Raw genomic sequence first — 18,009 nt, forward strand, 5'->3', positions numbered from 1 at the left:
GGGGGAGAGCAGGAAGCAGAGTGTGGTGAAAAGTGAGAGTGAGAGACTGGAATCTCTGCAGACTCTTTCAGAGAATGCCAGGAGTGGTTTGCTTTTCTTTTCTCCTTTTTCCCCCTTTTTGTGCATTTTTAGCCATGAGTTGACACATTCACTGGATCTTAGGGTTAGAAGTGACATTTGATCAGGTCTTCTGTTTTTAGTGAAGTTTGTTTATTCCTGTTTTGCAGACATGGTAATTAGAAACCAGGAAGACTGAGAAAGAATCAGATGTGCAGCAGCTCAGTAAGTGGTAGACCTGGAACAAGAAGCCAGTTTTCTGAGCTCCTGAAGCAAGGCCCCGCCTCCCACTTTGTCTTTCCCCAGGAGAGGAGGTATGACAGAGTGAGCAAAGGTCTTAGGCTGATTTTTTAAACTGTGTGAATATCAGTGTCTGGTATTTTATTACAATAACTTAAAACATAAAATTAAAATCACAGCATGCTCAGCCATGTATTTCCCTTCCAATGCAATACTTTTGCATACCAAAGGATCTGAGGACAGTTTTCTATTTCAAACTTTTTTTAAAAGCCACTATATATATAGGCTCTAAATGTAGAAGTTCTAATTTTTTATAAGTGATTTTTAAAATTAAAAATGTGAAAGTAAAAAAATCAATTTTAGGAAATTAATACGTTAAATGACTTGAATTTCTCTAAGGGTTCTTTGCAATGCTTTCCCATTATTACAACCTCAATATCCTGTTTTAGCAACATTTATTTAACTAGTCACATTTTACTTTTATGAGAGAGCAATAAATGTAAAAGGCATATAAAAACCACAGCCAAATGGTTGACATCTGACCTTTAATCATCTCTCAGACTCTCCTTTAGCAGCATACCACCTCCTCTTCTACATACACACAAACACACAGTGTGCATCCACCCACTTCCTAATTTACCACATATCATGATGTTGCTTAAGAAAAAAATTACTTTCTTGACCATGGGCCGCCTTTTGTTTCTCCTCACTTTTTTTTTTTTTTAACTATTTTTATTATTTTCTGTTATTTGGCCTAACGAATTACCACTTTCTTTGTGATTAAAATTAAGACTGGAGCCTCAAAAATGGTAGTAAAATGTAATTTTTTAAACTGTCACAAGATCAAGAATCAAGTAAAAAGTTTGTTTTGAATTTTGAAACTGCACTATTATAAATAATATAGTTCTTAATTTTTACCAATATATGAATAATTATCTAACCTAAACTGCACACACACACACACACACACACACACACACACACATACAGACACACAGACACACACACACATTATATATCGATTATAAACAACAGGAAATATAGATAGAATTAGTAATTAGTAGAAGGGATCTGAGAAGAGGCCCGATCGCCAATCATTTGACAGATATCAAGGTTGAAAGACATGGCTAATGTCACATGGCTACTGAGGGCAGAACTAGAAGAAAGACAGAACAGTCCTGGGCTTAACCCTGTTCACTCACAACCATGCCCCCAAATATGACATCATTTGCAGAAAGAGAATGCTGTGTCCCGAACATACAAAGGTTGAACCAGAATGTCGCACTGTTCACGGCAAACCCGGGAAAAGATCCCATCCTTGAAGCAACTTTCTTGATTGCTGCCTCTATTTCAAAAACTTGAGATGACGGGTGGCCCAACAACACTCCTCTTCTGCCTTGTTTTGTCTTCATGGGATGAAAAAGGGTAGGAAAAGTCTGGAAACCTGACCCAACTCAGTCAATAAAAAGGCTTTTGTCTGTGAACTTGACCACAAGTGACTCATTAACAGCTGATTGAAAGATTTTTGTCAGGAACTACCCCCCATCTTTTAGCAGAAACAAATAATTTGAAACAAAACAAGTACAAAGTAGAATCAATTCCCACTTCAAAATAGTGTTGTCTACTACAGGTAAAGGTGTTTATTTCCTCCTGACAAAATATTTGTTCTGGATTTACTGCTGTAAATATCCCTTTACCTAAATCCACCATTTTCTTTGTCAAAGATGAAGCCTGAAAAATTATTTGCAAGATGTCTTAAAGTGTATCCTGAATTAATAGTTCAATTAATTTTTTAAAAAACATTGTTTTTGTTTCTAGTAGATGAATAATTACACCCTACCTTGATTTCAAATAGTATTGTATTTTAATTTATTTTATTAAAGCTCAAAAGAAATTAGATTCAATTTAGTATTTTTATTATTTATTTTTAATTATAAGTATTATTTTTTTAAAAAAGTGCTTACTATGTGTGCATTGTATTTCATTTCCACAGTATTCTTCCTTAAAACACATTAATAATTTTTGACCTTTTAATAATTGACTTCAAGTCAGAAAAGGTAGTGGCATTAAACTATATTCAGCCTTTATTAATATAGCATTTAAACTCACAGAAAATGCCAGACTCAAAAATTCTGACAACGAAAATTCATTCTGATCAGCTTTGTCTCTGCCCTTTGTAAGGGTTGCAAGAAAACTGGAATATCTTCTGTTAAATATTCTGAAATATCACCAGTAGCATCCATCTGTTAAGTTAAAAGTCTTTTCATCATATTTACTTTTTATCTTTAAAAAGGGCATAGGCCCTCTGCCTCTCCAGCTTGAGGTGTGAGAGGATCCACAAATGAAAACACACTATCATCATTAGACTTGAAGTTCTAGAGACAATCTCATTCCAAGGGAATTAAAATAATGAATTACATTTTGTCCTGGTAGTTTTTGTGGTGTGGTATTTCAAATTGGCTGAAAGTCACTACCGTACAATCCTCATACATATTTCAGTATTAGTCTGCAACTCCATATTCCTTTAAGATTCTGCTATTCTATCTCAGTTGGTATGAACAAGAGCTAAGCCTTCAGCCCTGGGCTAGCAGCATGGGCAAGTGATTCAGATGAAGGGCTTGATTAACAGACTCTGCAGTTCTGCTCTAACAAGTCAAGCATTTCCTGGAAACCCGCCCACAGATTGTGGGACTATTTTTAGTAGCTCACCTCCCAGTAAATGTTAGCTATTAGATATCCAGATATCCATGCCTCTTTCACATGCAGTAAAATAGAACATAAAAGGGTGTAATTGAATGATTACAGCTAAAACCTGTTATCAGGAGCCATAGGGTCTCTCTCTTTCTGCTGAGACTCTGGGACACAGCCCCAGAAGGGCCTTGTCCCTCTTCACTGCCTGGGGAAACACGCATGCACTACACCCCCTGTGCTGCTGTTCTGCAGACACAGAGTAACCTCAAAAGCAGGTGCCTTGCAGATGCAGTGTAACCTCAAAAGCAGGAATCATTGGAACTGTTTTCTGTTCATGCATGGAGTGTATAAAGGAAAGGCAAAAGAATTCACATATTTGGACATCTACTTGTGTATTCTGTAATTTTCATAACCATGAGAGCTAGGTAGTTACCATTATTTTCATTTTACTAATGAGCAAAGTTTACTGCTATGGTCTGAATTTTTGTGTCTTCCCAAAATTCTTATGTTGAAACCTAATCGCCAATATTATGGTATTATGCAGTGGGACATTTGGGAGGTGATTAGGTCATTAAGGCAGAGGTCCCATGATGGGATTAGTGCTCTGATGAAAAGAGGCTCCAAAAAGCCTTCCCTCTTTCACCATGTGAGGACATGGCTGGAAGATGCCATCTGTGAACCAGAAAGTGGACCCTCACCGTCCCTGAATCTGTTGCCATTCTGATTTTGGGCTTCCTAGTCTTCAAAACTAACAGAAATAAATTTCCGTTTTTATAAGCCAAAAACTTATGGTGTTTTTTTAGAGCAGTCTGAATGGACCAAGATATTTACAAATCAGCCAAAATCAGCAATTGCCCCAAGACTTATGGCTAACGAGCAGTCTCAAAGTTGGGTTTAAACTCAGCCCATATTTCCCTCTTACACTCTGCTCTTTGATGGGGGACAGAATAGCAGACTGTATAACTAGGGTGGCTGAGTAATTTATTGTGCAAACCAATACATGTCTAAGGGACAAGCGGAAGTGCTGTTAATAAAAACACTGGGACAACAAGCCTAACCTGTAAGGGGCTTGGGTGAACCAGAATGTATGCTTGTTCTGTCCCTAATCCTGCCTTGCTCATGCCAGCAGAGCCAAGACTAAAGGTAAATGCCCAGTTGAAAGTTTCTAGCCCACTGCTCAGGGTGGAGACAGCTTATGCCAGAATCCTGCCATAGGTCCCTTGGGCAATAGGGAATGAAGCATTTAAGAATATTATATTTAAGACAAGATTTTAGGCATGAAGTTTCTATTTTATTTTATTTAACTCAGAGAGGATCCATCATGCAGAAAGTATTATTTACAGCTGTGCCCCTAACTCCTTAGAGGCAGTGAAACTACATCATTGGACTGCCAGTCACTTTCATTAGGTTTATTGAGTTAACACAAAAATATCTAACGTTTATTGACTAGCCATGTGCCAAACAATATGCAAAGTGATTTACTTACATTATCTCATTAAATCCTCTATGAGGTAAGTAAATTTATGGCCCCATTTTACAGACAAGAAAACTCAGGCACAGAGAAATTTGCTGGAGAACACACACAGAGTAAGTGGCTCAGTTGTATTCAGACAGAGGATTCCGCCTCCATAGCCTGCATTCTTCATTATGACACAGGGCCATGTGTGTTGTGTTGGTCTTGAAACTAGAAGGGTCACAGAGTGATGTGACCTCACAAAGCTTGTATATTATTGAAGAGAGGCTTTTTTTATATCACCACCTCAACTAACACCTCAGTGTTTGTAGGAAGACATCATGTGTGTATTTTTACAAATACTAAATGTCAAATGAGTGACACAGTACACTCTGTCATATCATGGTGCTTTGTGGATAGAGATAAGATGGCATATGCTGAGGGAATATATTGATATTTATCTTCTTAAATATTCATCTCATTCTCCCAGGTAGCATGGGAAGCCTTGCAAAGGATGGTCCTGCAGTTCTTTAAAGCCCTGGCACTTGGCACATTGTAAACACAGATAACTCTGTGCTTTATGACTGAAGCTGTGAATTGAACCACAGAGCATTCAGAGCAGAGAAAGTCTCTGGGGGTTACATGCAAGGCCTGGGAGGCTTGAAGAAATTTGAACTGAGACTTGAGGTTGGGAAAAAGGCTTTGAAAAAATGAAGGAGAAAGATTAAGGGTATCCCAGGTGAGAGAAACAAATTAAATAAATGAACTCAGGTGGGAGTTTTGAGGGGAATGTAAAGAAAGGATGTCTGGATTGAGTTGTGTTAAAAAAGACTGAATGAGAAAGGAAGATTATGAGGTCTTTGGTGTTAAGATGCCAATTGGTCCATATTTCATAAAATAAGAGCATCCTCCTGATCTAGTACTACAGGGTGTTAGGGCCCACAAAGCAGTACCCCCAAATTAAGGCCTTAGAAGCAAAAGTTTTTATCTGACCTTCGCCTGCCCCATCTCTCAGTCCCATTCTCCTCCAAGGCTAGCCATAGAAACTAGCATCCCCCAGGCAGGTCACAGAAACCAGAATTGCTTTTTCCCCTCGAGCTAGCCATAAAACCTAAAAATATTACTCAACCTTCCTCCACCTTTCTGTGCAAAAACTGGCCATAAAGAAATTATCTTATTGATCTTGTTCAGGTCATAAGATCATTCCAGAGAGAGTCCTGCCCCACCTCTAAGAGGGAAAGAATGTACACTCAGAGAGATCAAGAAGAATCTAACCAAATAGGCCTTGATGCATTTTCCCATAAGAAGAAAAGATCTAATTAACATTTGATCATAACTTTTGTGTCCAATTATATTTCTACACTGCTGTTTATACTTTGTTGAACCTAAGTATAAAAATTGACAATTTTTCTTGTATTTCGGAGTCTTCATTCAAAGGCTCCTGTGTATACATGTTAAATACATTTGTATGCCTTTTCTCCAATTAATATACCTTTTGTGACTTGATTTTTCAGTGAATCTTTAAAGGGCCAAGGGGAACCTTCCCCTTGAACCCTACAAGTGCTAGAATCCTACTCTTCGTCCCTCATTGGAGGCTGAGTGGTTCTTCTGGGATCATAAATTGAACCAGAAATCTCATCTGCTTTATCAAGAGAGCACTGTAGTCATTTGACAAAGAATCTTGTAACAGCTGCTAGCCAATTTTTATCTGATTTGGAAGGACATTGGATGTCTTTAGGGGGTTCTGAGAAGGAAAGCATTATGGCAAAATTAAATGGAACAGTGATGTAAGAATTTTTCTTTTTATTTTCTAGGAGGAAAAAGGAAAGTTGTGACATATGGAGAAATAGATGTTTGAGGATTATAGGGAAGACAATGTTTCAAAACTATTCATGGAGAGCTGCCTGATATTGCTTCTGTGTTCCTCAGCATCGTGGACTATTTTAGACCATAGACACTGGAACAGAGAGCAATGAGGAAGGTTGAATTCTTAATGGCTGTTTATCTCAGGCAAAGCTTTTTCTGTCTTTCCTTATACTCCGCAAGTTTCCAAGCTGAAAAATTGAAGCTTACAAAACTTTACAAATTTATGAAGGGCGAAGACTACATTTTCTTTGAATTCCTACAGTATCTGGCATAGGAATGGTTAATCAAGTATACATAGACCTCCACATCAAAAGGGAGAGTATGGTAGATACCCAGTAGCTAGTCAATATTAGCAGTTCAGTAAGCAAACAAAGTGAGGTGTGGAGGTAAGAGTCTAAGTGCCTGAAGTCATACTAGACTGTGGTGCTCACAGGCCTTTAATGCCTTCTGGGAAGGGACAGTTACTTTGTGATGAGTTTCTGAGATAAAGCCATTTTAGAACCAAAACTTTTTTATTTTGCACATAGTTTAAAAAATATACAAGTTACGATTGTTATAATTAATGACTCAACCACATAGAAAGCACCCTTCCATTTAAACCCTGAAATATGACCATGGTTCTGAAAGCAAATGAGAATTCCCTGTAAGTGGGAAAACATTCTCACAAAACCTATGCATGTTTTTGTTTTAGACGGAGCCTTTTTCAGAGTCCTAGACCTGGCTCTATCTATGAAATGAGAGCAGTTAAAGAAGCCTGTACGTTAAAAGTTTATGTTTAGAGATGGCACCACAGGAAGGAAACAGAAATTATACTGGCCCAAGAGGCAGTTAGTACTAAAGGAAAATGGATATCCACTTTGTTCTCATAAAAATGGAATATATTTAAAGAATATAATTAAAGACATAATGTTTTGACATACATATACATAGTAAAATAATTACTACAGAAGGCCAGGCGCAGTGGCTCTCACCTGTAATCCCAGCATTTTGGGAGGCTGAGGCAAGCGAATCACAAGGTCAAGAGATCGAGACCATCCTGGCCAATATGGTGAAACCTCATCTCTACTAAAAATACAAAAATTAGCCGGACATGACAGCGCACACCTGTAGTCCAAGCTACTCAGGAGGCTGAGGCGGGAGAATCGCTTGAACCCAGGAGGCAGAGATTGCTGTGAGCCGAGATCACACCACTGCATTCTAGCCTGGCGACAGAGCAAGAATCCATGTAAAAATAATAATAATTATAATAATTACTACAGAAAAGCAAATTGGCATAACCATTTTCTCACAGTTTGTATGTGTGGTAAGAACATCTGAGATCTAATCTTTAGCAGATATTCAGTATAAAACAGTATTATTATTCTCCTCTTTCTTTACCTCTGGTCATATTCATCCTATGTAACTGCAACTTTGTACCCTTTGCTCAGCATTTCTCCTGTTTTCTCACCTCCTTGCCTCTGGTAACCACTGTTCTACCCACTGCTTCTATGTATTGGACTTTTTTAGATTCTCCATAGAAGTGAGATCATATACTTCTTAATAACTCTTTAAGGTATCAGTATTATTGGAATCTGTATCAGTTAATATGGGCTAGCTTATGCCATAGTGCCAAAATACCCCCAGTGTCTCAATGCCTTGGAACAGCAAGGGTTTATTTCTTGGTCACATTGCATGGCAGTTGTGGATTGACTGAGGCTCTGCTCTGCACCGTGGTGGCCCCAAATCTCAAGTAGAGCACCCCCTATCTGAAAACATGCTAGTGATGAGACCAGGGAGAAAGTAAGGCAGAGCACAAAAGGACTCAAGGCTTCTGTGTGGCGGTGATCATATTGCTTCGGCTTACTATTAGCTGCTGTGAATCACATGCCGAACCTTACTTCAAAGGTACAGGAAAGTATAACCCTGTCCTAGTGGAAGACAATGGATATGGGTAGCAAGTAATCCAATCTTTCACAGAGTCTGTAAATAATGGATGCTTTTAGAATTTAGTAATCTGAGTAATGAAAAAAAGTCAAATGATTCCTATATATTTCATTCCGTAACTGTTTATTAGATTCTTTCAATATCAGGCAGTACACTAACCACTATATAATAAGGCAAATAAATAGATAATATGTTAATATGTCCAAGTGTTTGCATTGAGAGGAATACGTTTTATTTTTCTGGAAAAAAAAAAAAAAGCCATGTTTAAGTTAATTCATTTCCCAAAGACAAAGCAAAGCTACCATGTTGCCTGTATTAGTTCCGTATTGCTGACGGACAAATTATTGCAAGCTTAGTAGCTATAAAATACCACAAATTTATTATTTCATAGTTTCTGTTTGGCAGAATCTTGGCATGACATAACCAAATTCTCTGCTCAGGGTCTCAGCAGGCTAAATGAAGGTGTCAGCCCAGGCTATGGTTCTCGTTTGAGTTTCAGCTCAGTGATTGTTGGACATATCCATTTCCATGTAGTTGTGGGACTGAGGTCCTGTTTTCTTGCAGAGAGGTTCTGACCAAGGACCTCTCTCAGCTTCCAGAGCTTACCCCCAGTTCCTTAGTACATGGCCTTCATAGGCAGCTCACAGTATGGATGCCTGCTGTCTTCCAGGTCAGTCAGAGCATATACCTCTGACTTCCACTTCTTCAACCAGCTGGAGAAAACTCTCTGGCTTTGAAATGTTCATGTGCTTAGATCAGGCTCACCAAGTAATAGCTCTAATTTAAGGACAGCTTCTTAGGGACCCTAGTCACATCTCCAAAATTCTTTCACAGCAGCAACTAGATGGGCATTTGATTAAACTCCTGAGAAAAATGTGTGTGTGTGTCAGGGGCTGGGAAGTTTGGAGGTCTCTTAAAATTCTGTCTACCCCCTGGCTTTACGGCAGAATGGTTGTCAGTGTAAAAAAAAAAAAGTAATAGCTTTCCCTCACCCATCACAAGTTTTATGGCTGAGACCTCTATGACAAAAGACAGATTAACAAGAGAAAAGCACATATTTTTATTTAATACAAGTTTTATGTGACATGGTAGCCTTCAGAAACAAAGACCCAAAAGAAAAGGGAAAACTATATTTTTATGGACAGTCATGCAGAGGTATGATTAGAGAACAAAAGAGGATGATCTAATGATAATAAACTGGGGAAACTTAAGAAAGGCTCTCTGCCCCAGTGCTTCTTGATATCTCTGTGACATTCTTTTTCCTAGGAATATGGAGGACTTCTCTGGAATGAGAGTTTCATGACCTATTTTCAGGGGAGGTTTTATGGCTCGCTTCAGGGGAAAAGGTACAAGAAGAATTCTTTCTATGCGTTGTTTCCTCACATGCTAGGGTGCCATATTTTGGTGTAGCATGTCCTAAATGCTGTTATTTTGATTTGCCTATGGCAGGGTTGATGAGGTAAGGCCTGTTCTAGAGTCATGTGACTTTCCTGGGTAAGAACTGTAATTATTACGAGGAGTATCTTTTGAGGACATTTGTGATGGGTTTGATCGGTGACTGATGAAATCCCAGTTCTATGCTCCCAAGCTGGATTCTTTTCAAGCAACACGGAAATTATTGAATCCTTTAAATTCCTAGAGGGTTACTGCAGTAGAGTCCTGGCCAGAAGCAGACAATGTTTTCAAACTAGGTAACTGAAGAGAATTTAATAAACAGTCTTTTTTTATTTAGGTGTGGGCAGAGTGTAGCAAGTCAATAGGGGATCATTATTTCTCCTAGGCTGAAAAGGGGCAGGGGAGAGCTGGGCTGGGAACCTGGAGAGGGAAGTTGTGTGGAAAGGGCTATGACAGGAGCTATAGGCTTTGGTAGAAAGATTCCACCAGTCCATGGAAACTAGGCAGGAAGGTAGAGGGGAACAAATAGCCTAATCTCTTCCTCTAACCCTCTTATCTCTAGCCAAGAGGGCAAAAGAGCCTGTTGGTCCAGTCCTCAGAGGTCAGCTTCATGAGGCAAGAACAGGGTGGAGATAGGTAGGGAGGAGGTATAGAAGGGCAAACAAAAACATAGATAGTATGATTACTAAAGACATATTTCTTGGCTGTGGTCAGGGTCAGCCTCTGTTGTGACTCACAGATGAAAGTCTCTTTATCTGTGCTTCATAAAGTGTTTTAGCTAGCTTGGTTATAACTCTGTCTGGTTATGCAATCTTATTAACATATATGTCTCATTCTTGCTATTTTGTGAGCTTCCTGAGAGCAAGGGCCATGTCTTATTCATCTTTATACATGCAGTGCTTATGTTCTCGGCCCACAGTAGATGATTAATGAATGCTTGTGGGATTATGAAGATATGAACTCAATGGTGAACAATTATCAAAGTCCTATAAATAAATTGGGTAATATGGGCATAAGCAAATGTACAACATTCTTATTGCTTTCTAAGACATTCTATTACATATGGGCTGATAGAGTTAGAAGATATGCTTACCATTGCTACAACAAATCTCCTGATACTATGAAAATTTGATGTTCTACTTTCATTTTCTACTTAATGGTCATTAGTTTCCAGTTGTACTACACATTCCATTTAATGAGCACTAGAATCTATCAACAGAGAAGGAGGAAGAGTAAATCAGGGCAAATGAGACCACTCAGAGCTACTAGTCATCAGACTCAGTTGGCTGTCTTCAGAGTCAATGACTTTGGGATAAGATGGGATGCTTTACCTTCCTGACATTGTCACATGTGGTTCTGGTTGCCAAACAGGGAGTAGAGTATGCTCAGTCTATGAAAAAAGCTGTTTTCTTCTGTTTTACTTTTTGACATTTTCAAAGCGTTAGATAAGGATAAACGTGGTCGGCTTGTTGCATAATTGTTTTTGTTCACGTAGAATCATATGCTGAAGAATCACAGGGACTGACAGTCAGGGGAAAAATGTAAATGTCATAATTTTGTTAATTACTTTAGCATGTGTTTCTTCCACATGTCTGAAAGCAAATGTAATTGAGGGTTGTGGTTTCTGGGTCATGGCCAAAAGTACAATGTGACTAACAACTGAGGAAAATATCATGGGATATCATGTGGAGGAGGATCTGTTATCTTTTTCCCCCCTGCTAAAGTAAAGATTTTTCAATATTTAAGGATGTTACTAGAGTATGACAAGAAGAATGATACAAATTGAATCTTTGGATTGGTATTTTTTATCAGATAAAAACAAACATATAAAATGCAGTTTTAAGTTCAGTGGCTGTTACATTCCATCCTAGAGTTTTCTATGTCAAAAAGTGGATTTGCGAACAAGAAAATAGCTCTTTCAATTCTTTAAACATTTCAATGATGATAGGGGTCTTTCTCAAGCAAACGAATCTCAGGAAATTCAAATACTAGTATGAAACCATAATCTCCCTTCACTTTGTTGCTTCAAAGCCTAATAACTCTATTGAGAACTCCTGAAAACCAGTGGGTGATCTGACCCCAAGGCTTCATATATTATTTCTTATTTTTATGACAGGAATTTCACAATTTCAAGGCAAGGTTAAAAAACAGTCTATTTTCTCTCTTAAGCAAGTGATCAGGTTACTTTATGAACAAAGCAAAAGGCCGAGCTCACATGAAGCAGTCTTGAGATCTTCCTGGTTTGGGATGGACTGCAAATGCTATTAGTATATTTCCTGGTATTTTAGATACCTATGAATTGCACAGTAATGAAATCTTTGAACAGCGAGCATCTGGTAGCCAGAGCCCATAAAGACTTTCCCATATTATACAGAACATGCTAGTTTTGAGACTGTTCTCTCATTGTTTTATACTATTTATTTTTCTCTTTATTTCCCCACGTTTGGGAGTCACAAATATTTTTTGTCATGTTTATCACTGATTGTACACAGGTGACTAAACTGGTCATCTGCAGGTCCAGCAGGTTGTGAGAAGTGACTGGGTGATGTATATTCATTCCCCTTTCACTCCCGTATCCAACACTCCATCCCCGTCTCTGCCCACTAGCCTCATAACTGCTGGCTGTAAACTGCAGAAGCAAATGGAAAGCCTGGCCTACCAATGGATTGAGGGGTGCTGGGACTCAGAAAACAATACCCCCAAATGAAGTCCTCAGAAGAAAAAGGTTTTCTCTGACCTTCTCCTGCCCTCCTGTTTCATAGTCCCATTCTCCCCGGAGGACTATCATAGAAACTAGAATCTCTTTTCTACAAGGCAGGCCATAGAAACCAGAACCCCTTTTCCCCAAAGCCAGCCAAAAAACCTAAAAACATTACTTTTACTTTATCTCCACATCTTTCTGTGTAAAAACTGGCCGTAAATTATCTGATATACCTTGTTTGACTGTAGGTCATAAGACCCCCATTCCAGAGAGGGTCCTGCCTCATACCCAGAAGGTAGGAATACATATGTAGAGGGGTCAAGAAAAATCCAGACAGACAGGCCTTGCTGGGATTCTTCACTCGATCTATTAGCATTAGATCATACCCTTCTTGTCCAATCATATTTCTACACAATCATCCGTACTTTGTTTAACCTAGGCATAAAATGATCAATTTCTTCTGTATCTTTGGGTCTCTATTCTGAAGGTTCTTGTGTATGCACATTAAATAAATGTGTAAGCCTTTTCTCCAATTAATCTACTGTTTGCAAGTTGATTTTTAAAGAAACTTCGGAGGACCAAGAGGAAAGCTCTCCTTTGGCCCCCTCAGAGGAAAGGCTCTAATGTGTTATTGAGAGTAATGTCAGATAAGAAAATCAAACTAGAGAGCAAAGGAAGGGAGTGAAACTGGGACAGGGGTTCTAGCTTTTTTAGGGAACTGAGTCAGGTCTATGAATGGCCTGAAATATTATCCAGATACCTGCTTGTATTATCCCATATACTATTAATTTCTTTTTTCCTGAAAACAAAGCTAAAACTTACATTAAATTCAAAAAGGGTTTGGGCAATACAAAGTTTTAATATTGATTATTGTCAAGAAAGTAAGTTTAGTTAATTGTTTTATATTTTAAAAATCCAGGAGAGAAGGAGGAACGATGGAAGTAAAAAGTAATACAGGTAGGATAAATAAGAAGAAAATAGGCACTAGAGAGACACTAGCATTTTATTTCTTTTACCAGTCACCTAATGCTTGGTCTGGTGAAATGGGATCTGGAGATAGACATCGTTTCTACCAGACAATATGCATCTGTTTTAGAGATGAGACAGTGAGGGCATAGAGAAGCAGAACAATGTATGCCAGCTCACTGAGCTAGTCAGTATCAGACAGCCAGCTTTGGGGGTTGTGCTGCTCTTAATTACTCCTGGAAACCAACAAGCTCTCTTTCTTTTCTTGATATATTTTACAAGCTATATTACAAACTTAATCTGGAAGATAAAGTTACATGTCAAAATATTATCTCTGGGTGTTGTGATTATGGGTGATTTGACATTTTATTCTTATTAGCATTTTATCATAGTTAATAAACATGCCTGAATTATATAACAAAATAATTTTAAATAACTTTCACCTTTCTAAGAAATCTGTTACGTTGTTAAATCCCTCAGAAGCAACCACATTTCTACTGAACACAGGGCATCATCAAGTAAAGGCTGTAAGAGACTTGGAAGAATTTTATATTAATTTATAATGTCCACTGCCATTGTAATAAAATGTGGCTTGTTCATAATAACTAGTTATATTAATTGATAAAATCAGTGAATAAAACACAATCATATCAAAGAGTAATTACAATATAAAATTATAATATTTGTTCACCTAAATACATTTTGTTCATCTAAATTAATATCCATTAACATATTTCCTGGCTGTGTCTCCTTAGGCGCAGTGAAAGAGATGCTCATGGCAACTTCTGCTTTAGAAGTCGCCCATGTAACACCCATCATAGTGGCGATCTTCAGAGGCTGAGTCAGCCATTTGCTTATTTGCTGCAAAAGAATAAATACAAAAGAATAAATACAAAAATTTTTATTTTTCTATCAGTTTATTTGTTTAGTTACTCTCCATTGAGGCTGAGCAGTTCTCCTTTGAGGCCGGGGTCTTGGTTAGGTTTCTTTATTTCCAAACAAGGATCTGAAATTGAGTAAGTTTCCTCTTCCCTCAAATCCCAAAGTGTATGACGCTCCCTCAACCAACAAACTCAGGATAAGGCTTTTGAGACCTTCCTCTAGACTTAATTCTTCTTATAGACTCTGGACTCCTCAGAGAAAGTGCAATCCTGGGTTGCCTTTAGGTGCTCTTCCTGAGGTAGTGACCATTTGGAGGATTTTTGGAAGGCAATTTCCTAGGCACTCAAAGCTTCATTTATGCATTAGTCCTGATCACTGAAAACATGGCACGACTTGGAACTCATTATCTTGGCCTTATTTAAAAATACCTTTCCAGGCCGGGCGCGGTGGCTCACGCCTGTAATCCCAGCACTTTGGGAGGCCGAGGCGGGTGGATCACGAGGTCAAGAGATCGAGACCATCCTGGTCAACATGGTGAAACCCCGTCTCTATTAAAAACTACAAAAAATTAGCTGGGCATGGTGGCACGTGCCTGTAGTCCCAGCTACTCAGGAGGCTGAGGCAGGAGAATTGCCTGAACCCAGGAGGCGGAGGTTGCGGTGAGCCGAGATCGCGCCATTGCACTCCAGCCTGGGTAACAGGAGCGAAACTCCGTCTCAAAAAAAAAAAAAAAAAAAAAAAAGAAACCTTTCTCTAGGCTCTAATGGTAACTGTCAGTTCTTATCAAAGGATACCATGGAAAAACACCTGCCTTCTGCCTGTGTTTCCAGGTGTCATCTACTACTTAGACCAGAAGACACGATGCAAAATCTTACCGGAGAAATTTCTTACAGATTGCAATTGCACTAGAAAAGACAATCTTGCTTGAATTGAGTTGTTTCTTTTTCTCTAGTGATAAGAATACTTGTGGATGGTGAGGATGGGGTTGAATGTCTCCAGGGGCAGGCAATATGTCTTTCTACTAAAATTATCACAGGGTCGTCAGCATTCCCGAGTTGATCAGACTTAGGGAGGCTGACTCACTCTTATCAAGTTCTTCAGAGTCTAACTCGTAATCTGGAATGCCAGTGTCCTCCATCTGGGGTCTGCTTTTCCTGCCGTATTTAGATTTGCTGAAGAAACATAAGAAGCAGAGCCAAGAGGGATGAATAATTTAAAGAAAAATTTCTTACAGAACCTAGGACCCAGTACATTATTCCAGCCAGAAAACATGCATTTCTTTTTCATTCAAGAACAAATTTTTCTTTTTCTTTCCAGGACAGTGCTAGATAAAACTGCCAGCTTCAATGGCATAATATATATCTGAAATACATATATATGTATTATTTCTGTCACAACTGACAGATCACACTGTTATGGATTTTATGAATTTAAAACTCAGAAAGCAAAATTCTTTCAAGATTGGGGATTGGGAAGTACACATCAGTGTTTTCCTCATTATAAAAAAGATGATGTAACATTTCATCTCCTGTTGCTTCCACTACTAAAAAAACAAAAACAAAATACAATAAGAATGCTACAAGGAATAAAACTTTGAACATCAAACTACATAGATTTTAGAGTTCCCATATTTTTGATATTTATCCCAATGTGGCCTTAAATATCTATTCTCAGATATATTTCTCAGACTATAATTTTATTTAGTCTTTCACCTTTTTTGTTATAATCTTTTCAAATCATCTGTGGACAGATGTAAGGCAAAGAACCCAAGATTCAGACAAACAAGCACACAAACCAGCCATTTTCCCAGTCTCTCTCTTTCATATTTGAGTTTCCTATGGTCTGTTGGCTAAAAACAGAAGTACCCACTTATTCAAGTTTTCTGCTGGTCAAGTGAGAGATACCATAAATTTTATAGTAAAATATAATTTAAATTTGAAGAACATTATTAGAAGCCAAATTCTATTCTCTAGAATGCTCAGTAAATGGAGTAGTGTGGTTAAAGAAATATTTTAACTGAGTTATTAATATAAGGTATAAATCATATATATTTCATGTAACATGCATAATGTATATTATAGATAATATATGTAGGGGTGTGTGTGTGTGTAGTATAGTGTAGTATAAATAGATCTTAGGCTAAGGTCTACACAGATTTTGCATTTGTTCCGGACAATGAATCATTGGTGAGAGCTGGGAGAAAACTAATCCTTTGGACTTTTACATTCTGGTTTCCTTTCTAAATAATTAGAGGTCTAAACTATTAAGCAGAGATGCCTATGATACTCTATGTTCTGTGTAAATTAAACAAATAAAACAGTATGTGGTCTACATATACATAAATTCTTATATTCGTTGTTTTGTTGCCAATTTGAAATAAAGAAGGATACATTTCTTATGGCTCATGTATATAAACCTTAACTTCCTCTTGCTGCTTCCATTTCTCTAAGAGTCTTCAGTCTCTATTTCTAGAAGCTTCTTGAATAAGGCATTAGGAATAGATAATTCATTACATCCATTTCCAAGTATGAATGTGTGAAACAGGGAAGAGCTGATGACCTGATACCGTTAACAAAAATAAAACACTACATGTTTAATCCCATTTTGTTTTCCTATCACAGGAAACTGGGGAGGGAATCACGTTTCAGTAGTGAAGAACAAAGGCAGTTTTTGGGGATTTACATATGCTATCTCTCACAAAGTTAAAAAATATTTCCTTTACTGAAACACTACAATAAAGACACAAACATGCACAATGGGTGGAGTGGATTAACAAGTTTGTGTCATGTTAATTATATATATTTCAATAAAGGTATTTTTGGAATTGGTTTTATGGACGTAAAAAATAAATTACAAGTTAACTAAATTATATTGAGGATGCAAAGAATTTTGGAAATAATTTTAGATGTAATCAGTCTTTTGAAAATAAAATGAAACCAATTAAACATGAATGACAAAACATGGGGACAGAAGGTCTCCATCTTGATGCTCTTTTCTTAATCCATTCAGACCACTGAGAACTCATGAACACTGGTCCAGTACCTGAAGATAAGGCTGGACTCACTTTCCTGGAAAAATCATTCTATAATTTGATAACTTGGATTAATGGAACAATAATATCAATGAAGAATATTACATTTATTTCTTTTCATGTGGTTAGGAGTAGTCAATGCAGTAATTTAGAGGATTTTTCAGGGCGGATAACTGTCCTTAGAATCTTAGGGCCCATCCATGTCCTTTGTGTTTCCCCTTCTGGCAAAAAAACCGTGACAAACAAGGGGTGCCTGTTGGAAAAAAGAAGTGGTAGAATGGTGAGGATGTTGGTAGGAGAGGGTTAAGTCTGGGCAGCATGACCAACGTTGCCCATTTCTCAGATCAGATGGGCATAGATTCACATTCCAACTCTGACACTTACAAGTTGTGCAATTTTGACCAGGCTGAAAAAACAAAAACAAAAAAACAGGTTACTCCCATTCCTCTAAACTTCAGATTTTTTTAGATAGCAGAAGGGAGAACTGTTTCTTCCTCCTGAATCATTGACCAACAACACCAACACTGATTCAGAACGTAAAATATACTTGGTGTTAATCTGCTACAGAAAACCTTCCCTGGTATGCTAGCTCCTTTACTGAAGCTATTCAGGAAAATATCACTAAGCAAAGGAAGTTAAGATATCATTACCATACTGTCGTCATCAATACATTCAGAAGTTGATCTGCATTTGGTAAGGCATCTGTCTTTCCAGATTTAACACAAGCCACCCTGGCAGTGGAAAAAAATAGAAAACACCTGGATAACCAAAAGGGCCTAGGCAGTCCTTTGTAATTCTTCAGAC

The 18,009-nt window shown here is 37.9% G+C and overlaps 1 long non-coding RNA gene across 6 annotated transcripts in view; it reads left to right on the forward strand.

Annotated features, from left to right (window-relative positions):
• LOC116549426 overlaps positions 1–18,009 on the forward strand; it is a 124,746-nt gene that overhangs the window by 70,548 nt on the left and 36,189 nt on the right. For 3 of the 6 annotated variants that reach the window (XR_004267864.1, XR_004267865.1, XR_004267863.1), the window contains exon 2: positions 228–371. This is a non-coding gene — a long non-coding RNA (uncharacterized LOC116549426). Of the gene's footprint in view, positions 1–227; positions 372–6,255; positions 7,252–15,004; positions 15,102–18,009 lie in introns of those variants that run through there. The other 3 variants (XR_004267866.1, XR_004267862.1, XR_004267867.1) reach the window with 2 other exon arrangements.

The sequence above is a fragment of the Sapajus apella genome, unplaced genomic scaffold, assembly GCF_009761245.1.
Source record: "Sapajus apella isolate SASKATOON/1434 unplaced genomic scaffold, GSC_monkey_1.0 scaffold6, whole genome shotgun sequence".
NCBI lineage: Eukaryota > Metazoa > Chordata > Mammalia > Primates > Cebidae > Sapajus > Sapajus apella.